We start from the raw sequence: 25,825 nt of genomic DNA, 5'->3' as shown, positions 1-25,825 counted from the left end.
CAGTGTTGTCAGTTCGTGAGATCAATATTAGAATTTGGTGTTTAAAATGTCGACAGGCTGCAAATTGCTCATGGTTTTCTCCTATGGTTGTTTGTGCCAACAAGCAAACACCATGAAACTTAAAAGGCACAGGTTTTTGGCCATAGCTTGTTTTTGATTGTGTGTTGTACCGTATCTCTGTGTGTGGCATTTGCTGTGTGTTGCTGTACACAAAACAAAGTTATGTGTGATTGACTTAATGTACAATTACCTAGGATCCTCTTACAGTTTTACAGTGCAAATTACTACCCTTGGAGTGTCAGGCAAACAGAGTTAGAAATTTCTGAGACCTTTTCTGTGACAGCAGGCTCGAACCTTCTATATACAACTTACTCGACCTAAAAAAATAATAAAGTTATAATATCTTTGCATGAAAATTCCACTGCTTGCAGGCGTACCAGAAACTCCCTTAAGATCTAATTGCATTGTTGTTGTGGCTCGCATAAGAGAAATGAGGGAACGGCAGTTAATTTCACTTGTGCTTCGCATTCATCATTACCTTCATAAGGAAAAGCACAGTGCATTAATTCCTTCCAAAAAAACCTCTCCCTTCCTTGAATGCTTCCTTAATAGCTAGCTCTTTGCTTTAGCCTTGGTGCAGGGCTGTCTTCGCTTCTGAAGATAAATCTCGCACTGTGCTCTTCTCTCCCTGCTCCCCATGGCTCCTCAATGTGGGTCATATTAAACAGCCAGGGAGGGAGACTGCCGGAGACGAAACTGTGCAGTATGTTCGTTAGAGCCAAGCTAGAAATCTCGAATATGTTGGTGAGCCGTTGAAATTGAGCTGCTTCACATGTAGCATCTGCTTAATCAGTTGTCTCTGGCCTTGTCACTGTCACATCCTTGTACCTTGTGCGAGACAATCGCAGGTTACAATTTCAAGCAAACCAAAGCTTACCAAACCAAAAATACTGTTTTCTAATATGTTTTTTAAAATGAATTATTCTGATTCACATAGAGACTCCTTTTTTTTTTTACCTTTCCCCCTTTGACCTGTCAGAGGACGTGCTCTCAGAATGCCATTCGGTAGAGGCTAGAGACAGTATTTAACAAATGTGTCAGATTGAATTGCGGCGGCACAGTGGCGCAGTGGTTAGCATCGCTGAATCTCAGTGCTGGGGCCCTGGGATCAATTCCTGGGGTGCTATCTGCATGGAGTTTGTATGTTCTTCCCAAGTTCATGTGGGTTTCCTCCAGGTATTCCAGTTTCCTCCCACAGTCCAAAGACATGCTGGTGTGAATGTGTGTATATCTGTGTCTGTGGGTTTGCCAGCGTATATCCGGCCTTAAACCCATTGCTTGCCGGGATAGGCTCTGGTTCTCCTGCGACGCTGTTTTGGATAAAGAGGTTAGAAACTCAATTCTAAATCAAGTGGGTTTGAGAGAAAAATGAAAAGCAGTGTCTGCAAGCCTGCCTGCCTGCCGTGAAGAAATTGTGCAATTTAAAATGCTGTGGGGGCGTGGTACCTCTGCCCTCACACTTGAAGGGAGACGTCTGGGTTACTGTGTGCCGACCATGTGTCACTAAGACAGATACTGTACATTGTCTTTGCAGTTTAATTCTTTGGGGAGCTCTGCTGGCCTGCGGGACTCCTGTTTGGGTTTCTCCTGGAGTCTGGGGGATGCTACAGCCCGGCAGCTCCCTCATTGTCTGGCATCTCTCTGGATGTGCTCTCCTAGCATGGAGGTCTTTTGATCCCTGTTCCTCAGACCCTTTGCAATACCCTGGGAAATGAATGAACTGAACACGCTCTCTCCAGGGCTTGTGTAGGGAGGCTGATTTCACACCTACAGTACCTGTCTGTATTTTTGTTTTTTATGCAGTCGTTTTTTCAGGATTAAATCCCTAGATGTTTACAGTATGTGCTCTTGGATGCAGACAGTTTAAAACAAAAAACAGATTGCCTTAGTGGGCCACGGCGGGGTGCTCCGTTTTGGATTATCGGATCTAAAATACGAGAAGTGCCTCTGTGATGTAGCATCCTTTTCCACTGTAGGCAGTTTGGGTGACATGGTATCTTCAACATGTACTAAGCCCTCATTGCAAAAGTTGGCATTTCCTTTATTATTTATTGTGTTTATCATCAGCGACAGGATAATGTGAGGTCACCCAAGAAGGCTGAGCTACTGGAGCTGTCTCTAGTCTTTTAATAATTACAGATAAATCACACCTTCAAACGAGCAAAACCAATAAAGTTACTCTGCCCCAGAGCATGAATAAAGATGATGTATGGGTCACTGTGAACCTGTAGTTGGCTTGCAGAAAAGAAGCTCATATGTGTGTATAAATAAAAAGAAAGTGCTTTAGGAATGACAGACTGGGGAAGTAGACTTGGCAATATTGAGAAAGCACCTGAAGAGATAAGGAAAGGGGAAGTGAGCTGGTCTTTCATCCTCCTCTTTCCCACTATCCATTCCAGTGTGCTCATGCATACATTAAAATAAATATAAGAAATATCACATCCAGGTGGAATTCTCTTTCAGCCCTCGGAAGGTAGCCGACAGGGGTCTTCAGTGGAGAGACAGGGCAGACACGCTTTATGGTCTGAGTGGGTTTTTGACTTTTTCTTCCTTTTTTGTTCAATTGATTTTCAGCTTGTTTTAGAGCGTTGGTTGTGTGAGAGGTCATGCACGGGAAGTAGACGTGGAATAAGGCTGAGTGGGAACCTTCGAGAGGGGTGATTTCTAACAGGAGTCAAAAATGTTTATTTCATTTTTTAATGGAAGTGCATAGAGGGTTTTCACATGTTTCACTTTTTGCAGTTTTGTCTCAGTGGCTCATAGTTGTAAATATATATATATATTTCCCTATATGTACAGTAAAGATAGATAAGACTTTATTGATCCCGAAGGGAAATTGATGTGTTACAGCAGCCCAAGACAAGCAAAAAGAGACATCAGAATAGACTAAATTCTATTCCAACTATAGACATTGCTAATACCTTTTATTTAGTGTGCTGCTTGCTTCTACTACAGTACATCTGCTGTAGTCCCAGCCACCACACTGGCCACTGTAGAGATCTCTGGAACTTCTCCTTGTAGACGTGCCCTTGTCACAAGTCCGTCTACCAGTGTACTGAGCCCAATGAGCATTCTTCACTAAAAAGAAAAGGCTTATCGTGTTTGTTTGTCTTAAACCATCCCATAATCTTATTCTCAATTTGGTTTTGTCGTTATAAGCATTCTAAATAGCAGAGTGCCCCTGTTTCCATCAGATCTAGGACTTACTTTTTGTACAATCCTTTAAAATCCTTTATAATGCTTCACAGAGGCACCCCTGCGCTTTAGTCCTGTCACTGCACTGCGCCGATCGAGAGACGCAGTTTCTCGACGTTTTGGGGTGACTTTTACAGGAGAAGGGTGGGGAGCTGCTGCCCCAGAGCCTCCTTTGGGACCTGTGTCCCATCTAAGAGCAAGCAAGAAAATGCTGACGCACTGCAGTCCTGTGGCTTGGTGCTGAGGACTCATTTGTTTAGGTCTTGCTGTAATTTCTGCTGGATTACCTTAGACAAAAATGCATGGAATCAACCTAATTAGCTGGCTATTAAAAAATAAGGAAAAATAGTGTGTGCACTGCTTAATAACCTCACCCGATGGCACTAATTTTAAAAAATTGTACACTGATTATTTAATCAATTTGAGATTAAGCTTCTTTGACGAGGTTTAATAATCTTCACAGTGTGGATATTCACGTTTTTGCTGCAGCTGCTGGGCCACTGCCATAGGACTTTATATAAACAGACAACACCTGTCAGCAAAACACTCCATTCGCTGAGCATGAAATCTTATTAACTGCCTTACAAAAAAGACCGAGGGGGATAATAATAAGATCTTTTATTGGGGGGGAAAAAAATCAAAAGGAAAAGAAAAACGAAATATTCAGCCTGACAAGCGTCATCGAGCCAGCCAGGCTGTGGGGAAGTGCTTGGCTCGGACTGTCCTCAGCAGGTGCCCAGGGCGCAGTAGGCACGGTTCAGCGCCAGCAGGAGCTTTTCCACACGGCTGGAGCCGTGGTGTGCCTGTGTCCGCCCCTCGGAGATCCAGGAGCGGGCGTCTTTATCTTCTTCTCCGGAGGCCGGGGCTCAGCAGCAGGCAGCGTCTCAAAGCAGCTGGGCCCTTGGGGAAGGGCTGAGGGCACTGGGGTTGGGCTGCAGTTTTTGCAGACCTGGTCTGGTCTTCCCTGCTGTTACCAGAGGCCCAGTATGATCTGTTGGTGGGTATACTGTACTGTATGTCACCGCTTCTGTCATCTTTAGCCTTTGCCCACCTCATTGGGCCCTCACAGCATTCCTGCTATCATTTCTGACTTCCTGTCCCCCTCCAGTTTTATCTTGCTGGCTTGCTGGCGTCATCTGGCCTTCTTACAGGAAGGTCTTTTGCTAGGCCATCTTTTTCGCCTTTGAAGCTCCGTTCCAGTATTTCCTCGGCTCCGTAAGGACCTGCGCCTGTTTGGGCCCTCTTCCATTCGTTGCCCTCCGGTTTCTCCCAGTTATTTCCAAGCATGCATCTTCCCATTCCTCTCTGCGTCCGCTGTCGATTCTGTGTCAGTCTGCTCTCCAGGTGTTACAGTGAGCAGCACATGTACTGTATATTTACTTTACAGATAAAGAGTTTCTGGTGTCTCTGCAGGTTTCGACTGCTAAAATGTTTGTATATGTCAATGTTGAAGCATAAGATCTTACTGTACACACTTCGGGAAGACACATGATTTTTATTTACTTTTCAGGCAAACAGAAATATGTAAGATACAGATGAAATGACAAATTATTTAATGCAACTGCTGCTTCAGTTCCATCCTGTGGCCAGTGTATAGTGTTTAATTGACTTGCCTTTTTACTTAAAAAGATGCTGCAATGCTATTTTTGGAGTTGTAATGAATTGGCAGTGATGAGTGCATTTAAAATAATGAAACTACCTAGGACACAGTAACGTTTACAACCTCCAATTTACATAAAAAAAAGTTTCAACATATGCGCTGAGCCATTTTGCTGTCATTGTCAGCAATTCAGAACGAGGCAGCAAATTTTCTGATGATGCAAAAAGCAGCCCTATTACATTGTAAAATGCTTTAGACCAAGCACATTTTGCAACTATATTAATATATTATTAATAACTATATAAAATGATTAAAGCAACACATACAAGGCAACATGTTGTTTAGATACTTTTAAAGTATTGCAAAAAAGAGCAACCTGCCAACCAACTAAAACCCCTAATAATTAACGTTGTTAGGAGACCGTTTTTCTCATTTGCTCACAGTGACTAGTGAGCAGGAAGGGCTGTTTTCAAAGCGGATTCTCATCTGCCTGCGACAACCTGGTGAACATACTGTACAGTTCTTTTACAAAGTTTCACGATTGAACACGTAATTCGAAATTGGTAAAATTGTGAGATGCCGTCAATTAATTAGTTTGGTACGGAGATTTACTAACCGGTCTGAGAAATGGGGACAGCAGTTCCCCTATAAGGGGCACATTTAGGCCTCAGGCTTTATCTGTGCTTTCTACCCGCACTGTGCCCGCAGTGAATTGCACACCACCTTGATTTCCAAGGGCACGCTGGCGGGAGCTGCCTGCCACGTGCTCTGCCTGTCTTTCCTGTGAAAGTGCAGCTGCTGTGAGGCGGAGCTGTCCTGTTCGCCTTTCTGGCAACTTGATGGAGCAGCTCCCGCCCTGCACTGCTCTGCTGGCTGAGACGTGTCACGCGGAACAGTCCCTCGTCGCACTGTTGTGTCCTTTCAAGTGCGTGTATTTTGGACTATACAGTATTCGATCTAAAAATATTTATAGAAACATTTCCTTACAATCACTGCATCTTACGGCCTCTAATCCTCCAGAGTACATTGCCCAGAGGTATGGCCTCATACTGTATAACGAACAGTGTGTCTGCAAAGTCACAATGTCACCCACGGGGTAAGATGTATGGTTTTTTACTAAATAGACAGCTGTAGGTTCTTTAAACGAAAGAAGTTGATTCTGTCTTTTCATAGAAAGCATTTCCTTAGAGTCGGTCTGATACCCATCTTTTATCACACGTACTGTACAAAATCCAATTCCTCTTTTCTGCCGCGGGATTCCCCCCCCTCCTGTTTCAGTAGCGGGGCATCGGGGAGCCAGCCATTAAACTACAGGAACTGCAAAGGATCGCCTAGATGTACACCTCTTGAGAGCCACTCGAGATGTTGCTGATCTCTTCATGAAAAATGAATCTCATTGTTCACGACGAAAGGAGGAAGTCATTTGTGCAGCTCTGTCCGCGTTAAATCCATCAGCCCTGCATCGTACAGTATTTCACTCAGGCGGTGTCTGTCCTGCCCCGCTTAATCATTATGGACACCCTTAGTTTTTTTATGATTATCACGTTTTGTCATCACGTTTTATCTGGAGATAAATATTTTTAAGAGCCAGCAGAAGTCGCAATCTATATTGCGTGAATATTAATTAGCCATGGTAATTTCACTAGAACCGCTCTAAGGATACTTTTAATTCTGCTTTGCGTACATGAAGACAAAGCCGCCACAGACAGCTGATTCACCATTATGAGCGTGGTATAGATCAGTGGTTCCTAGCCCCGGCCCTGAGGGATCACTGTGTCTGCTGGGTTTCATTCCAGCTGACTTCTCAATCACTCACGATGCTAATTGCTGCCTTTAATTGATCTGCTTGCTTGTTTGGACTTCCAGTTGACTTGTTTCTCATTCTGTCCCGAGTTTCAATATCCCCTGCTGTCGCTGTTGTGTTTTAAGCACCTGCAGCATAAATAACTTTAAGCAGCTCAACTCATTTACACGCACGTTTCTGCCCGAACAGCTCTTACCAGGTGATGTATTCGTGATGAACAAGGTCTCGGTCACTCCCAGCTCCGAAGACCATCATCTGTTTTTCTTCTGCAGAGGAGCAGACGGTTACAGTTCGGGCAGCTCTGAGTCTCACAAATCGGAATGGGGTTGATAACTATGACTTTCCCATTCAGCGTTTTTGAGAGCTTAATGCAAACCTAGAAATCTGCACCAAATCAAACGATTTTAATCAGTTGGTGGGCTGGAGCCACAATTCTGGTATAGATTTACATATTTCCAGTGACTAATATGATTAAGGGTTAATGTTATCCTCATGAGAAAAAAAAGTGTATTCACAAACAAGCAGCACTTGCTACGAAGTATGAAAGCACAATTTGAAGTCTTTAGAAACTATTATAACACTATGACACAATTATTTAGTGTAATGAAACAGACATGGATAATTAATAGGCACGTATCCCATGAGCCATTGCAACTTCTGCGGCCGTTCCAATTGGTCCTAAAATATGACAGCAGCTCCCTTTTTACAACAGGGTGGACCCAGGAGAGCTCAGTTTTGCATCAGGTGCAATGACCTGTCTTCGGTAAACAGCATGAAAGGTACAGTAAGAAGCATCGTGTGTTAAACAGAACGGATTCGACACCTGTTACGAAATATCTTGTCCATAAGTGCTATACAGTACATGCATATTCAATGAGGTCAGGTTTTCTGGGGGATATACTGTACATCACGATGCTTTTAATTACTCACTTCTTCTTTCAAATCTTCATTACTGGTGTCCGTTGCGACAGCCCACACAGCAGCAGCACACACAAGACAGCATATTCTGCCGGCAGCAGCAACTATGCACGTGGATGTGCAGGTGGTCAGGGGGGTCTCGCTTTGCCTGAGCCCCCTCGCCCCCCGGGGGGAAAGGGCCGGTCTTTAACCCAGCCGCCTCCCTCCGTCACAAAGCGCCGGGCCCGGTCCTCCGCCGGATTGCCTGGCGTCTGAGACCCGCGATTACCAAAGCGTCCACTGGGGAAGGACAAACGGTGCAGGGAGGGATTGCGAGGTGAAAGGGGCAGCGCGAAGCAATTTCATTTTTATTAAAACTGCTTCTGCAGCTTGCGCTTGGTGTGCACAGGGCCTCTTCCATTTAGAAACACGTCAGCACAGCAAGGTTTTCGATTCGTTGTGAGGGTTTTATTTATTTTCCTGCCGTTTTGAAGCCCGGCTGCACCTGAAGTTTGCAGAAGGGGGGGGAGAATACGGCTGCTCTTGCGGTTAGCAGGACTGGTGGTTTGCTGTTTCACCTCTGAAAAAAGACTAGCCGTGCGGCTTGTGCAGAAATGTGAAATAGTTCTAAAGGTAGCGGCAAATACGTCTGGAAACAAACGGGACCAGAATTATCTGATGTTGTTTTGGACTGCTGGTCTCTTTCCCTCCTGAAACCCGCTGGTTTTTACGCGAACCGTCTGCTTTATGCATTTGTTTATCTCATTGTTGAACCTGAGACACTTCATCATGTTTTCAGAACAACAACAACGTCATTTACTAACGTACATGTAGTGTACTCTCACAAAACCGAGGACCTTTGGAACACTACTTTCCTGTACATGCAGTGTCTGGATAAATCCATGTTTGCAGCAGTAATGAAGAATTGTGGCCGAGCCCCTTTACTTGGAGCATGTCAGAAAAATTAAATAACTGTCAGCAGAAGAAACCTTCATTATTTAGCATTCTGCTCACCTCTCCTCTCCTGATTAAGACTCAGTATCTCTCCCATGTACACTATGTAGCACACAGTAGTGTGAAAAGGCATTTTATTAATGTTCTGCAGAATATTCTTAATTAAATGATTGAGGATCATGATGTTTCTGTCCTGCAGTGTCCATGGTTAAAAGCTGCCTGTTGTGTTTTTTAGTTATATCTAGCTAAGCACAGGTGATGTGTAGGTAGTGTTTTGTATGAATCAGTCCTTAGACTCTAAAACTGAATTATTTTGTCTGGCAATTTTTAGTTGTTGTTCAAGTCTGTGGAGTTTTACTATACACAGATAATGAGTTAATTTTATTTGATCTACTTAGGAGCAACTTGTGAACATGCACTCAGCTATTCATTGAGTTACCTTCTTATAGGTACAGTACCATGTATATAAGTTCTATCCTGTACATGCATGAACCTAACCAATAGCCTTTAAGGCAAATTTTTATTTTTCACAGATTTTGTGGAAATATTATTGGATGCATGTAAAGATGACTGACTCCATTTGATGATTTGGTAGCTGGTGAGCTTTTCAGGCCGCTTGACAAAAACAATTAGAAGGGTGTTGAATACTGTTTTGTTTAATATTAACCCTCAAGTGAGTTTAGCTAAATTAGAATGCAGACGGCCAGATAGAAACATGATTTTGTGGCTCCTCAGAAAAGTAATTTTGATCACTGTTATTCTGTACATAATGATTCAATGCCCCTTGACTTAAAGCAAGGCTGTTTATTTTACTTTATTTTTTGTTAGCCACCCTCACTAAATTCCACTCAATCTGTAAAATATTCTGCCGCTGAGACTGAATCACTCCCCCGCACTTGGCTGTACAGTTATGAACGGCGTGCAGCACCGAAGAAAACAGTCATGTTCCAAATGAATAGCAGGCCATGAATTCTAAGGAATATAAGGTCTCTGAATTACTTTATTCATTTGTGTAGTTTTCCAGGACGTGAATAGGCTCAGCCTACTCTTGTTGAAGCCCCTTCAAAAAGCCTTTGCCTTTCAGAAGCTCAGCTTCAGACTCAAGGTCAGCAGCATTTCAAATGGCTTTTAATAGACAGGGCTTTGCTGTATGTGTGTTGGTGAACACGTTTCATTTTTAGTTTTGATTTCCACCCTCCCTGCAGGAAGATAACACTGATTTAGAAGTTTGTGATTTTTCTGACAGGTGCCCATCCACCCAGCATGATCAAGCTCTGATGTCTCTGGTGGTTGTAAAGGTACCTTATTACAAGGTTAGGCCTGTGAAACTATAAATCACCCTTAGGATTTGAATACTGTTCACTACACCCCACATGGAAAAAAATATCATTGATTTATTTTTGCATGTATTGTTTGACAAAAGGGAGGCATGGTGGCACATTGATTAGCATTGCTGCCTCTCTATGATGGGACCCTGGGTTCAGTTCTAAATCTGGGGTGCTATCTACAGTACATGGAGTTTGTATGTTCTCACTGTGTTTGTGCTTTGTGGGTTTCCTCCAGGTGCTCCAGCCCCACAGTCCAAAGACACCCTGGTAGGTTCATTGGCTTCTGGGAAAAATTGGCCCTGTTTGAGCGTGTGTCTGTGAAGGACTGGAATCCCATTCCCACTAGTATATCCTGCCTTGCGCCTGTTGCTTGCTGCGACAGGCTCCGACTCCCCTGAAACTCTGTGCTGGGTAGAGCAGTTAGAAACGCAGTTACTGTAGGATGGATGTTTTAGAAAAATAAAGTATACAGATTATAGGTAATGAACAACATCCCACCAGATAACATACTGTCATATCTGATCAATGAGATTTGTGATTTTGTTGCTGTTAGAACAAAAGGTTTATTTGGATGTGCTGTGTATTTACAGGATATATACTGTATAATGATAAATTACTGCATTGAAATGTATCATATGGGAAGTACTATTAATTCAGTAAAATGTAAATGCAATGTTTACAATGAGTGTGAAGGTGGGTTCTCATAGGACAAAGAGGGGGGTCTTATATTTTGTTTATTATAGTGAGCATTTTTTGGAGGGACCGATGGTACAGTGATTAGCATTGCTGCCTGGCAGCGCTGGGACACTGGGATCACTTCCTGTCCTGGGTTGCTGTCTGCGTGGAGTTTGTATGCTCACCCCATGTCTGAGTGGGTTTCCCCTGGGTGCTCCAGTTTCCTCCCACAGTCCAAAGACATACTGGTAGGTTAATTGACTTCTGGGATGTAAGTGAGTATGTCCTGCAATGGACTGGCACCTCTTTCAAGGCTGATGACCTGGAGTTGGATGATAGTGTGCATTTGCCCAGAAGAAGATGGAAATCATAGACATCAGACCTGCTATTCACATGCTTTAACAAAACAGTTATCATAAAGTCCTGCTGCTTTTCATGAGTCTCCAAAGAAATAGAATCATGTTTTTTTCATGAAGTGCTTGATGAGTATATGAAGAAAAATAACTTCTGCCATGTTGTAGTGATTCCATATGTTTTGAATATACTTTTGTGTACCTGCTGATTTCAGAAGAGTCACGTATCACCCCTGGGGCTTTCACACCAGGATGTTATAAATCTTCCTTTCTGTGCTTGCTGTTGACAGGTCTGCTTGTGCATTATATAGGCATAGACCACATCAGGTCCCAGACATAATACAATGCATTGTGCTCTAAAGTATTATAATTTAGAAATATTTTGCCAGGAGCCATGGGGATAATCAAATCACCTCCTCTTCCAGTAGTTGACTAAACAGGTTTGTGGAAAAGGGTAATTGCATTCAAATGGTCTTCACAAACAACTCCAGTGAGGCCAGTGCACATTTGTAGACATTTCCACTTTATTATTCAGAGCTGAAGTCTCTTCTGCTTTTGCAGCCTTGTTTCTCTGCAACACGTTTTGCATTTGAGAGATTGGCTTTCCCTCGAACTTGAACTTGAACTTTATTGCCATATGTAACCGGTACTGGTACAATGGAATTCTTACTTACAAAAAGTCTCTCGATTGTAAAACAAGACAAAGTGCAAACAGTGCATCAAGACAATGTACAAACAAACAATATACAATGTGCAAGTAAACATGTAGACAGTTTGAATGTAAACAATACAGACGTGTAAACAATGACTGGAGATGTGCAATAGATAAGAAATCATTAAGAGGTAGATGGTGATGGTGTAGGTGTGGTCCGAGGGGGATGGCTCAATGTGTTCGCCAGTCTCACTGCTTGTGGATAGAAGCTATTGAAGAATCTAGTGGTAAGTGTCCGTATGCTCTTATATCTCTTGTCTGAGGGCAACCTCCTTTTGTTTGCTGAGAATACGGATGTGGGGCTGCTGCTGACTTATTGTTTCCGCTCCAGGGTGGGAGATACTCCATTTAGCCTGTATGATGTAACTCAGTGCCTTGTCCTAGAGACACTGACCGCCCCTATCTGATCTTCTGAGGTGAATCTGACAGCCCTCTGAAGTGTATGGAGAGCCAGCACAATGCACAACAAAAATACACAAATCAAATACAGTAACAATTAATAAGAGTTGAAGTAGGCAGCTGCGTCAACTTGTTCCTGTGCAACAATTAATAAAATATGCAGTTTGACGTCTTATGAAGCTGAGGCTGTTGGAAAAGGTTTCAGTGCCTATCTCCATACATACCTGCTGCAGTGGCAGGTCGATTTTCCAGTGATGTTAGAGTTCATCATTCTGGTTCACAATATACGGTTGAGTTCTTCAAACTGGGTCACAGAGTTAGGAGATGAACTATACCTGTTGGTCTTTCTCTAACATCTAGAGATCTGCAACTTGATGAAGATGTAGGCTTACAAAAACAACATTGTCTTTACTTTCTGCTTTGGAAAAATGTAACCCTCAATAGGAATGAAAAATATGCTGTATATTTGAAAAAAGAGCACATAGCCTGTGAATTATTTTTATGCTTGTGAATTCATGATCATGAATGGGGGGTGAAATGCTTACAGTAGCTCATTCTAGAATCTTTCTCTATTTGTCAGACAGAGCACGGTTGCTTGGAAACTGGTCAGCTGTCCGTTGTGATGTCATCTCTGCCATTCTTATGGTGGTGTGGTGGGGTCATGAACTCCGTTTTGTTTGGACAACTATTTGTTTTCACCTCAGATGTCTGCAAACAACCATTTCTTCTCCCAAGCAGTATTCGGAAAAGTTTTTTTTTTTTAACTGATGAGTCTTGCATGCTCTGTGCCACCCATACATTAATTCAGAAGTATCCTATAAAGGATTTTGATTAATGATGTCATTGCCCTAGAGTCCGATAGGCAACTTTTTAAGTGATTTTTTCTTTTTATGGTCTCGGATAGTTATCGTTCATGTGTCCCATTCATATTGTACTTCGCAGCCCTCTGTGTATAAAAGTCTAGAGCTTGCTGTCTGACAAATAACAGCTGACCTAGATTCCAGCCATATACAATACATCACAGCCCAATGGAAGCTGACTGAAGAGTCTGCCACCCAGAATTATAAAGGGACTTGCACAGAGGAAAAAGAACATGATCATCCAAGCATCAGTTTAGCCTGACATAAATAATTCATTGTAAGCTGTGCTGTACCTCAAAAACGCAAACAGCCAGCCAGTCAGTCATTTGTAGACGTATAAAGCTGTCTTTACTGGCCGTTTTTGTTTTTCTGCAGCTATTGAAGAGTCGGTCTGGGAGATGTAATAGAATAATCCCTCTTTTACGGTTTCAAGGCAAAGACTTGTGGAAGTCTGACGAAATTATCTGGACTCACAGCTGCACTGCTGAAGAGGTCAAATAAAAGATGAGCAATGAATCAAGGAGAGAGAGCTATATGCTGGTATTCTTTGCCCCAGTGCGTTCATTGTAGCAGAGACTTGTGACAGTTCATTGTGCTGTCTTGTGTCTGTCAGGCTGTTAAGCTCCTCTGGTACAGTATGTGGAGTATTTTTGAATCTATTTTCACACTTTGTCTCGCAGTCCACAAGAGAAGCCACATGTCTCTTCTCATTCCTCATTTCTGCTGATATCTTCTCACACAGAGCGGAGTGTACCGTTGCCTAACTTTCAGCACTGTTTTTCCCAGATGTGCAGACTTAACAGCTCCAGTAAGCCATTTGCTCCTCCTGTTTGGCTGACGGTAGACAATCTGTTCTTACAAATCATCTGATGCAAGTGGCCCAGGGTTTGACAGGAGATCTAGTGTCAAATCAGACCAGAATAAGTTTTGTCAACCTGCTTGTTTAGTGCTAAGGAAAGATAAGGCAGCTCAGTCATAACTTTCCAAAGATTCTCTAACATCAGATGGTAAAGTATGAAATACATGAACAGTTGGGGTTAGTGGCAGAACCAAAGTCTGCAACAGAGACTGAGATCACAGGAGACATGGGAAGACTACTGTACTGTACATATCCCCCGAAATGAGCTCATCAGGCCATCTGTTGAGATTCACACTGCTAACCACACCCCCCAGTAACTGCAGGAAAGCCTCACTCTTCATGAATGTCTTTCACATTTGGCAATGTGCTTAGAAACATCTTGCTTGAAAAATTCACACTTGCTTTTTTCCCCCAAAGAAACTTTTTACTTTTTAATTTGAAAGGAAAACGTGTTACTCCCATGAGGCTTAACGATATACAGTAGGCAATCTGGATGTGGACTTGGCTTTGTTAATCAGTTGCCTGTTATGAACAAGCTATGTCAGGGTTATCCTGTGTAAGGTAATAGCTTAAAAAAAGCCTTAATTAGTGTTGACTGAGCTCAGCATGAATAAAACATGAGGTGCTGGCGAGTTTGACTTATTCCTGGTGACACTGAGCAAGTCTCCAAACGATTTCTTCACATGCTTACCAAACCTGATTAATAATGCTGAAAGGCAGCAAAACACATCTACTCATTCTGCAAGTGGTGTGTAATTGATTCCTTTTTTTAAGAACCCGAATTGCATGTGTAAAAACATTTTTTGTGTGTTCTTATTGGTCAGTATATTTATGTATTCATTCTTTTATATAAAAGTTTGGGCAGCTATACCGTTAATGATATCCACCACATTTATAGATCATAGGTGAATAATAAGAATTCCTTACACTTATTGTTTATTACACTATTCTGTACAACTTCACTCAAAGGGCTTTACAGGTAATAAGAACTCACTTTCACCAATGTGCAGCCCCACCTGGATGATACAATGGCTACCAGAGAGCACACAGTACACTCACTGTACATCATCTATCAGGTGGGAGGAGAACAGAGTGATGAAGTCAGTTCATAATTGGGGATTATTAGGAGGCCATGATTGGTAAAAACCATGAAAGAAAGTCGGCCAGGACACCAGAGTAACACCCCTACTCTTTTCGAGAAACACCCTGGGATTTTTAATGACCACAGTGAGTCGGGACCTCGGTTTTACATCTCATCTGAAGGACGGTGCCACTTTACAGCAGAGTGTCCCTGTCACTCTACTGAGGCATTAGGACCCACATGGACCACAGGGTGAGCGCCCCCTGCTGGCCCCACTAATGCCACTTCCAGCAGCAACGTTAGTTTTTCCCAAAAGGTCTCCCATTCAGGCCCACACCTGCTGAGCTTCAGTGGGCTGTCAGTTGTGCCTTGCAGGGTGATATGGCTGTTGTCTTTATTGGGCATTAGTTAATTAATTGGCTTTAGGCCGCCTGTGTAGGAGGCTGCAGTGAGGACTGATACTGACATGTCAAACAAGGCAAACGGCAGCAGTGAAACTGTTTCAGACCAAAAAGATTACTTCATATGACTTTTAGGTTAAATTTAACTGAGAACGGTATTGTTCTTTTTCAATTGTATGCAATGAAATAGCAGGTGATGCATTACATTTTCTTGTTGCATTGACCTCAAAGTAAGGGAGTGACAGCTGAAGAGTTAAACTGCACTCCTAAAATCGAAGAAGCACAGGTGACTGCAGGTCACCTTGTAATGCTCTAGATTTTGTTTGCTTTTCGGACAGATCGTGTGAGCTGCATTAGAAATGTCTTTCATTCTACTGCAGGTTTTGCAATTTAGATCAGAGGGAATGAAATGTATGGAGATGTTTATAACCATGTGTATTAACTCAGCACTGGAATCGGCATCTAAAAGCAACCGGCAATTCTTCCATTTGTGCAGAGGTGCATTAAATATGAATTGAGCAGTGTTTATATACTACGTGTCATTTTCTTTAGGGGCAAACCAAACGTAATGTTTGAGTTGATATATTGCCGTCCATTTCAAGCATTCTTATTTTAGAGAAAGGTACTATTACTATTATACAGAAATGTTCAAATGCTGCAGTTAGCCAGCAGATTCATTTTGATGATTTAAAATCTAATGCTTTCCCATTTTTATCGTAACTTAAGTTAGCATGTCTCCAATAAATACCCTTAGTGAGAAGAATAGGAGCACAATATCATTTTTCCTTATGTGCTGTAGAAGTCCTGTGGCACACTGCACAGAATATGAAAATGAAATCCTGTATCACACAGTTTTGTGTTTTAGCTGAACATTGATCATTTGCTACTTTATTCTCAGAGGGTGTCGTTTCATGCTAATGAAATAATGCTGTAAGGCACATACATGCGTGCAATTCTTTACTAGCACATGGATACAAAACAAGTCCCAAGGTGTATCTCGTTTATTTTGACATGTGTGTTCTTTTTCACTAAAGCTTTGCTTTAGATTATATATTTAGAGCTTAGGTAAAGGAGTCCTTGCTATTATTTCAATGTATCTTTTTGGTATTCAGGTATTTGATTTAATACATTAACTCATGCACTGTGAGTTATTCCTTCTGTAGACTTTCAAGCGCATCGCCACACACACATGCTGGGAAAACAAATAAATGCAGGCAGATCATACAGTATTTATGCATTTATTTTTGGAGTAACCATCATTAAAATTTGACATTGAACCATTCATTAGTCATAGGCTATAGAATAAAATGTGCATTTGAAAACTTGAAGTTAGTACATATAATTTTATATAACATAAAACCTTAAGCTTTCCATGATGATGGGTTACAGAATTTGTTATAGCACTGTCTTTGTTTTACAAACAAAGCTGTACAAACGAAAGATACAAATGTAGAACTTACAAAACATGGTTGCAGTTCCCTTCTAAATCTCAAAAGCAAATCTTGCAGTATAATTATTTGTTTCTTGCCTATAGCTGAATCTACATGCTGTAACTACTTAAAACGAGTCATACAGTAGATAAACAATGGGCCTGATTAGCTTACAGGTAACACGAGCTACTCAGCGACAAAGACTAAATGCCCACTACTAATAAACAAGAAGTACTCCTACTGTATGTATGTACATACACATGAGTCAGCCCCAGGTGCTATAGTAGATGATAACAACTTTCTGAAAAAGAGGAGAGTATTTCTGTACTGTTAAAACAGGCTTAAAAGCAGACACATTAATTTCAAGTGAACAAATACTTGTGCATAAACAAAACGGGGTCATCTGGATCATGAGAGAAAACGTTTTTCTTCAACTCAGAATGTAAATTGTTTTAATGAGCAAATTACTACTTGTTATTTAGGTAACTATCATTAACAGATAAGACGACGAAACGGGTACTGGGGGATTAATATCACATAAAATTATTGGCTTGAATGAATTGATATTACCAGATTAACCAATGAATCAAAATGAGAAATTGAATTCCTGTTTGATTATTACAGTGTTTTGTCAACATACCACTAATTTATCGACATGTAAATGGGTATCTATGATCAAGGGGCTTTCATTACAGTATTTCAGCTGCTCTCACCTCAAGCAATAACTGTGGCAATTGATCTGTTGCTGTGAAATGCAGATCAATTACTTTCTCCATGTGTTGTTTATTTTCTCAGTCTAGGTTATTATAATAATAAAATGGAGCGCTTTTGTATAATTCTGGATGTTAATTTTGAGAGTATAATTTTTAATCGAACCCTCTCCCCCTTATCTCCCTAGCAAGTTGACATACTGTATTTGCAGTTGGAAAACCCTGCCTCGTTTGAAGCTATGTTATCAGAAGCCAGGCACGCACAGCGACAGAACAACTTGAAACAAAACTGCAAGGATTAGCAAAATGGGTTCCTTTATTCAGATGAGACAATATTTGTTCTCTTTCTCTTTCTCTCTCTCCTGTCCTCTCTTTCTGTGTTTAACTTGAAACTTGGGTAATTGCAAAAAGAGAAGCCTCTTTCCTAAAATATTTATGATTTTCTAAATCAAGTCTTGTTAATTATTCAGAATTTACATAAGACACAGCTCTGGAAGGCTTTGTGAGGATCCTGGAGTCTGCTTTGAGAGTACAGCCACCTCAATGTTAGAAATGTCCATGAGTCTTATTGTTATGTTGGCACAGAACTGCACTGTGTATGTGGGGAGAGTAGAGCGATTACAAGTGCATAATCCTGTACTGTTTATTTATTCAGTTTTTAATACAAGGACTGTGTATTTTAAGGGTTTTTTTTCCTCTATCATCATTTAATCAAAAGCTTGAAGTTTAATACCGCAGCTATTTGTGACATGCTCTTAAAATACGTTATCCTTACCTGCAGACAGAGTAAGATGGGAGTGAGAGAAAATATCCATTACAGCTGGCATAGAAAATTTTAGAAACATACAGAAAGTCTTCAGGAAAGCTTGTCGCCAAGAAAGGCACTCATCTTAGAGCCATGTTTAATGCGTCTTGGCCTTCTTTCCTGCTAGTAGGGTACAATTTTCAAAACCTCTGGGAATTTTTTCTGTACTGTATTTCATTACCTTAATTCAGTGTCTTTAAATTGCCGGTATCCCATGCCATCTTGAAATGCCGGGTTGCACATTGTTTGCAAATATGAACCTCATATTGTGGTTCAGTCACTTGGTCCTTTTCCACTCGTTTATACAGTATAGGTTTGCGTGTGCAGTTAAACACTGTTACCACTTGAGGACTTAGTGATATGCATACTATATACTGTACATGCACACAACACACAGTTTAAAGCAGTGCACCCCTTCAGTGCCTCATTCCTTTTAAAGCGGACTGCCTCAAAAAAGCAAAGGAGGCAGTGTGTTTTCTGGGATCGTGCGGATCTTTCCTTCTTTGTGTCAAGGATCTCCTTCTTGTTTCTCACGTTATTGGATGTGGGTTACATGCTGGATTTGCTGCGAGCTAGGTCCCAAAGAGATCAGGTGGGGGGTGTCTTGTGCTCACTTATTAGTGCTCGAGAGCTCAGTAGTCTCTCTCGGAGGAGGACAGATGAGCAGGTGAAGGCGGATGCAGTGCAGCAGTAGCTTGAGTGAATGGACAGAGTGATTGTGATAACAGGCAATTAGGTTTATTAGGTGGTGTGTAAATACGGAACAGTCGATTAAACTGAAAGATTTATCCCTGTTCCAATGAGTCTTAGCCACTCATTTAGATCTGTGCCTGATGCGTAGTTGTTATTTTAGTATGTCTCAGCTTCAAAGTCACATTTGTTAATGAGCATGCTTAACAACAACAAATTTGTGTAAATGCCCCCATCAGTGAGATGGAAGCAAACATCATGTGGCTGTGAAACTGTGGCAACCCATTAGGACTAATGGCGTTTGCCTCTTCTGCGATAGCGAGGCTGCAGCAAGAATCTGCCTTTCGACAAAAATAACTAAATGCGTTACGCCCAACAACCTCATCAACAGCTGCTGCAAAAGCAAATGTCCAGCTTGTTAGGGATTTGGAAAGCTCTTCATATTGCCTGCCATGCAGAGTGTAGTTAGTGGAGGTTATAGAATTTTGTAGTGTTGGAGTACATTTTGGTCCAAAACTAAAGTAATATTCGGTGCATGTGTGCTCACAACAGCACGGTAAATACTCCTGGACTGAAACATTGAGGTCTCAGTGAGCTGTGACTTCCTTAGCTAGGTATGATTTTCTGTGGATATTTCTATTTCTGTTTTTCCATTTATTGGATAGACTGTGCCATTCACTTTTATATGATCCCAAGATGAATTTCACTAGTTTCTGTAAAGTGTAAGATCTCATTTAGAAAGTTATCGGTTGGCTTGTCTGCACAATGCATGTACAGTAAGAAGAGAGCATTGACTTTATTTCACGTGCATCTGCCTCTGCAGCTATGGAATCTGTGACATGGTGAAATCTAATTAACTCTGCCATTTCTGCTTTCTTAATCCTTATACTCAGGTTACTGTAGATCAGATCTGGGGAAATCCAAATGTTGGTACTGTCCGTTCAAGTGCAGGGGTGCCTAGTTTTGGTCTTAGAACGGTTGCTGTGTCTGCAGATTTTCTGTGGTGCTTCAAAGCACCAACAACTGAAGTGTTGGGAGAAGCTGTCAAAACTATTCCCATTAATCCTGTAATTAACTAATTAAGATCATTAGAATGAAAACAAGCAGACACACTGGATCTCCATAAGACCTCAAGAAAGGTTACAAGACTATTAGGACAAAAAAGGTTCAGTTGTTTCAGCATTAGTTCCTCCAATTCCTCCTCTCCAATTCGAGAGCAAGGGTTTTTCAGCAAGATTCCAGACTGCAGAACCAGGATTTTGGACCCTATGTCCTTCTCTTCACAAGATCTTACTTTTCTGTGGCCTGTAAGTCATTTTCATAACAGTCATGTTTCAGAAGATACATTTTCCTTCTCCCCAAACACCTGACGGATAAGACATAGGGGTTTTAGTCATTTCTGTCTGAGAAAGACGGTGTATCCCTATTTAAGTGCTGAACACAAACCATAGCTCATGGATGTGTAAGAAAACAGTCTAGTCATTACTTGGGTGATGTGATACTAACTGTATATAATATTTTATATTAATATTTATATTGCTGTCCTCTAAATAAATTATCCAACCTTCTCAGTTATTCTAAAGGAACAATTTATGGTCCACACAGAAAATCTGATCATCATACCATCAACATTATTCCCAACTGTACTGTACAGTGTAAGTAATGACAGTGAAGCAAGCTCTGTCAGCTTGTCTGATCCAATAGCAATAAATGCTCTGTACCGTGTTTTTGTGAATTCACTGTTTGGCATCCTTCTGATGTGCAAACAGCCGTACATAACCGAGTGAGAGTTATTAAAATAAATGGTCTCAGTTGAATTGCAAGGTTACTATCTCTCCTAACGACACACGTGGTCGTTTTGCCTCAGTTCAGGTATTGATTTCAGTGCTGTTGGCTGTGGTGATCCTGTGTGAATCTTGTAATGTGTAGGTCTAATTTATTAGTTCAGTTAGTGTCAGCAGCTTTTGGATGTACTCGGCTTCCTCTAAAGTTTGTTTCTGTGTTTTCTTTTCTGCAACGTAAGTAGTTTATCGGTGTTGTTCTTTTTGCCTGTTTAACGAAATTCAATGTGTGACAACATTATTTTCTTTTTAATTGTTGGTGATACATTTCTTTTTCATTTTCTGGATGTTTCTTTACTCTTTTCGTTTGAATAAATGTCTTGCCATACTTCAAACATACTGTACTTCCCGAAAGTAATTTTTTTATTTTGCCCCTTGATGACTTTCCTTTCCCACCATTACTACAGCCACGTACCGTACATGTATGTAGTGCCTGTTGAATGGCATACATTTAGAAAAAGCTGGGGCTTTCAGCGGTATGTTGCAAAAAAATGTGTAACATGTAAAAGAATGAATAAATCACTAAAACGCTGAGGAAAGGAATAAGGTGCCATTGTAGTCGTTATCAAATTATTTCTTTGACAATCCACTTAGTGAAATCCCATATGTTCTTGTAAACTGAGTGGTGTACTATTGAGACATACAGTACCACTAAGATTAATTGTGCACTATCAGTGTCAAATTCTAATGTTCATAGCATAATGTTTTATTATTTTTCTCCTCCTTGGCATTGATGTAATGATCAGATATCTCCGTGAAATCCGTCCAAAGAGCCGCTACATTAATCCCAATGAAAACAGCAGTCTTGTGCAGTGAGATAATGCCACGTCACGCAGGACGCATTCAAATACAGTGTAACTGTGCTGAAGATATGTTAAAGCACCCCTTTGATCATCTCACTCTTCAGATAAAAATAGTCGGATCGTGCGATTTCTTTGAGGATAAATGGCTGCTTTGAAGTTTTAAAAGCAGCTGCCGACAGTTTCCTTGACAAATTTAACCGTTTTGAAACTTGCCACAGAAGTGGGAGCATGAAGAAGAATCCGATCGCTTCCTGTGCCTTCAGGTTAACCTCACAGCACTGCTGCCCAGCGCCAAGGCTCAGTGCCCTGTGCTCCAGTGTCTCTGAAACGGCAGAGAGCAGAGATAAGATCAACCGTCTTGTCTGGGATTCCCGGTCTCGGGGCCTTGGGCAGGTGGTCGAGGTGTCTGAGACACGTGCGAATGGGGAATTGCTCCAAGTAAGCCTCATCTGAAATGGATTAACCCCTGTTCTCAGGTTTAAAGTTGTACATGGTTGAAAATACCCAGCAATCCCTTGTGATCCCTTGTTGATCCCTCGAGAGGCAGAGCCGGGGTCCTAGATAATGTCTTGGACCCTTTAGACCCTTTAAATGAGTGGGGTTATCGGTCCCCTGTTTCTCTGCAGTATCACTCCCCTCTTTCCTTGTAACAATTTTGGAAAAGGCTTTATGGGTTTCATTATTTTTAGTTTCTTATTTTTGCTTTTTTATTTAGTTTTACATTGCCCACAAGCTGTAAAAGGTTTACCCCTCGTTTAAATAGCATGCATCGAAGTTAATTTCACAGTAAGTTAAACAAAGCAAGCATCTAAAATTCCACTCATAAATGTGGCAGCCTTCTGTGCACCCATCACATTGCAGCCTGCAAGCAGCCTGGGGGTGGAAATGACAGTAATGTGTTGACATTGTCTCTTGGTTCTGCTTTGGCCAGAACAGAGCAGTGGAATTTCTAGCATCAGTTTATGGTTTCCTGGTTCACAGGCTTGGGCTACAAGCTTACACACTGTCCACCCTATGTTACTGTTGGAGGCTATTTTAAAGCTGCTTATTGGAATCGTTAAGGTATTGATAAAGAATGACACATGGTTTCTGCAAAGGCACTCTTCCCTGATAAGAGAAGGTCATTTTGCTGTATAGTATAGTAGAGCATATATGAAGTTAAAAACCATCAGTACCTGTTTACTGTCTTTACAAATGGACAAAATATTATTTATTAGAATAACTACTGTATTTGGCTGATACTTTTATCCAATCACCATACTGTACAATAGCACCGATTTATACAGCTGTGTATTCTTTGGGTAAATTACTTTGTTCAAGGGTCCAGAACCCCAAACGCTGCTCCACACTGCTGCCCTGAATCACGTCCGTCTCTCTCCTTGAGAAAGTGCATGTTGAGTTTGCGTATAGCAGTGGACTGATTTCATTATCACTCTCCACTCGAATCTCTCCACAGAAGAACAAGGATATTGCTGAAGCACTGAAAAAACAGTGACTGTGGTCCAGAAAGATGAGCAATACTTTGCTTTCTTTCTTCTGACATGTCCTTTTGCATATTTGAGTCCTGGGATCCTTTCCCTGAAATTAGTCTTGTTTTCTAAGTGATACAGTCCATTTTCTAATTTATTGAACACTCAGTTGCTCTTGGAAGTGGAGCGTTATTCATTCAAGCGTTCACGTTAACATTCGGGATAGCATGCATGCGTTTCTCAACATCCTTTCTTTAGTATGCTCCCCTCCCTTTCGTCACTGGCCTTGCAGCAGCTAGGATGCCTTGTCCTTATGGCCAGGCTGCCAGAACTGTGTCTCACATCCTTTGTATCAACCTGTGCTTAGGACAGACTGAAGCTATTGAATGTCAGCATGTTGTCATCTCAAAGCACAGGGTGGGAATGTAAAGAGTTTGTGTCCTTCCTATTTGGTAAGTAGCTCTAGGTCATTTGTGTAGTATTTAACAAACAGCAGAGCCCTGTTTCTTCATTGCGCTGATAGATGTCTCCTTGGACAGCAGTTACCTTGGCAGGGAGTCTAGGAGTCTCTGTGCACAAAACAGCCCAGACTCCAGCCATAATTGTCATGATTAATCCTTTCAGTGTCTGACATCTGTCTGTACATGAGTCTGAATCTATATCTAACCTGTCTTTCGGCGCTCATTCATCTACATATCAGTGTATCAGTGTTTCTCTTTGTCTTGTTGTTTTTGCAGTTTGAGCTCATTAAGTCTGTAGTAGTGATCAATCCTCATCGCTCTCCCAGGCTTCCTGTATGCCTTTTAGTCTGTAGCTTTTTTTTAAAAGATAATGGTACATAGTCTTACATTGACCATATTTATAATTTTGAATTGCTTTCTTCTGGTGTCACAGACATAGTCTTAATAAAAAGAGGTAATTTGTTGCTTTTGTTGACATCATCTCACCCCCAATTAGCTAAATGACTTTATTTTTCGTTTAGCGCCGCTGCCATTAAGTTGCTTTTATTTTAATTCTGAAGTGTGATTATACACAGGGAAGAGGAAAGCCATTAAACATTTTAATTGAACAGATTTTGTTTTTTCCCCATTTTGTAGCGTGCATCTGTCATTAAATTCTTTTCAATGAAATATGCACAAAGAACAGGGTGTGCTGTTCATAAAGAGTAAAAAAAAAACACTGGAAAAAATGCACACTCTGAAAATGTCAAAGAATGTCTTCTTCATTTCCCTTGTAACTTATGGCTAGTCAGAATGTGTTTGTGTGCGTTTGCTATTTGTTGTGGGACTTACAACACTACTGATCACCAATGTTAAAACGCACAGCCCAGAGCCCTGTTTCTAGACTCTTGTCCCTACAGTTATGTAGCTAAGACCTAGCCAGTTACTGCAGAAATTCACTTTTGGATGCTGCATTGTAAATATTTACCTCACTGCACAGGTTTGCTATACTGTATATGTTTACACAATAATGTATTATTGAGGTTTTCTTGACTTTTGCGGTGACCTTTTATTGTTTTAACAGTGCTATTACCCTAGGCTGTAGGTATATCAGGGTAATAGCAACATGGTAAGCTTCAATCATAACTGATTGACAGTAGGAATATTGCTCTGCAGCAATTACGAACAAAAAAACCTGAAGACCTCCCAGAGCACACCACTGAAGGCAAGCGTGCAGGACAAGAGAAAAGAGTTCTCGCGGGTGTAGAACATTATCAGCTTGTAATCAATCCGCTCCAGACAGACACAGGAGCTGCTGCCATTAGATAGACCAGCTTTTGACTTGCAAGATTAACTGGGAACGCTAAAAAGCACGAGAGCATGTCAACACAAAAGGTCACCGACCGTGCGGCGCTCTGGCGGGCTTCTAACTGCTCAGGCAGAACAAAAATAAAAAGGCTGCAATTACATGAAATTATTCTTTTTTTTTTTTTCGCTGCAGCAGGCAGCAGTAGCTGGTAAGGCACAGCTACATGGCTACCTGGGCTCCGGCTGCCATTGCCAACATGCTCCCCTGTAAAACGACTTGAAATTCAAATTGACAGGTTGGGGCTCAGAAAGGGCTGTGGATTGCAAGTAATGAGTTTGTTTAAAGCTCAGCTGAGATCAAGCAGGCTCTGAGTGAGCCTGCTTTTTCCAGTGCTAACCTTGTTGTCGTTTGTGCTCTATTCCAGGACTGGGCCCACATGTCTTTCTCAAACCCTCAGATTCAGGCTTTTAGAAATCCGGTCCAGTGGTTCCCTTTTGAATCTCTCCCAGTGAATGCCCCTTCTCTTCTGGAGTGTTCAGCAAAGCTGGGCAGGCAGTGAGCTGGGCTAGCTTCTGAATGGAAAGGAAACTCTTCCTGGCTCATGGCTTGGACCAGCCAGACGATTTCGGCATGGACGGCTCAGGAATACCAAGAGACCACCCACCTTGAAGACTCTGGTTGGTATTCCTGCCACGCTTCTGGGGAAAAGTGATTTGATGGCTGTGCGGGGACCTGTTACAGAGGTGGCTGTCGGATCACGAAGAGCAGTGTAGTCATTGCGCTTTTATGGCGATTTTACTCTCCTCCATTGTACGCTGTCCTCCTGACACCTCCTAATTTATCACACCGGCCTCGTTCCTCTCAGTCCCACAAGACCAATTTCTCCTTGTCGGCTTTCGTCCTTTCGTCTGCACACATCGGGTTACATCTTGTTTTATCTTTAGACTATGTTCTTACTTGTTATTTAATCAGAGCAATTTATTCCACACTCCGTACACCCCCCACCAACTTCGCAGAGATGTGAAGACTGGAGCACCTCAGTGATGGAAGTCTCCGGCTACTAACTGGTTGTGAAGCTGTCGCTGTGATAAATTTCTGAATTACTGTAACCGTCACAATGCTGAAAAGATTAATTAAATAATTTCCAGGA

At 41.6% G+C, this 25,825-nt stretch overlaps 2 long non-coding RNA genes across 3 annotated transcripts in view; one reads left to right on the top strand and one right to left on the bottom strand.

The window, feature by feature from the left end:
* The window catches only part of LOC148672146 (uncharacterized), an 11,633-nt gene extending 3,816 nt beyond the window's left edge, over positions 1-7,817 (bottom strand). The window contains exons 1-2 of one of the 2 annotated variants that reach the window (XR_015935679.1): positions 7,590-7,817; positions 6,856-7,043 (exon numbers count right to left, since the gene is read on the bottom strand). This is a non-coding gene — a long non-coding RNA (uncharacterized LOC148672146). The remainder of the gene's footprint in view (positions 1-6,855; positions 7,044-7,589) is intronic. The other variant, XR_015935680.1, reaches the window with a different exon arrangement.
* LOC148672145 (uncharacterized) lies at positions 7,180-25,825 on the top strand. The gene is made up of 2 exons (XR_015935678.1): positions 7,180-7,438; positions 25,100-25,825. It is a non-coding gene; the product is annotated as an uncharacterized LOC148672145 (long non-coding RNA).

Source organism: Lepisosteus platostomus, chromosome 4, assembly GCF_059453375.1.
Source record: "Lepisosteus platostomus isolate fLepPlt1 chromosome 4, fLepPlt1.hap1, whole genome shotgun sequence".
NCBI lineage: Eukaryota > Metazoa > Chordata > Actinopteri > Semionotiformes > Lepisosteidae > Lepisosteus > Lepisosteus platostomus.
This window is presented reverse-complemented; position numbering and strand designations above follow the sequence as displayed.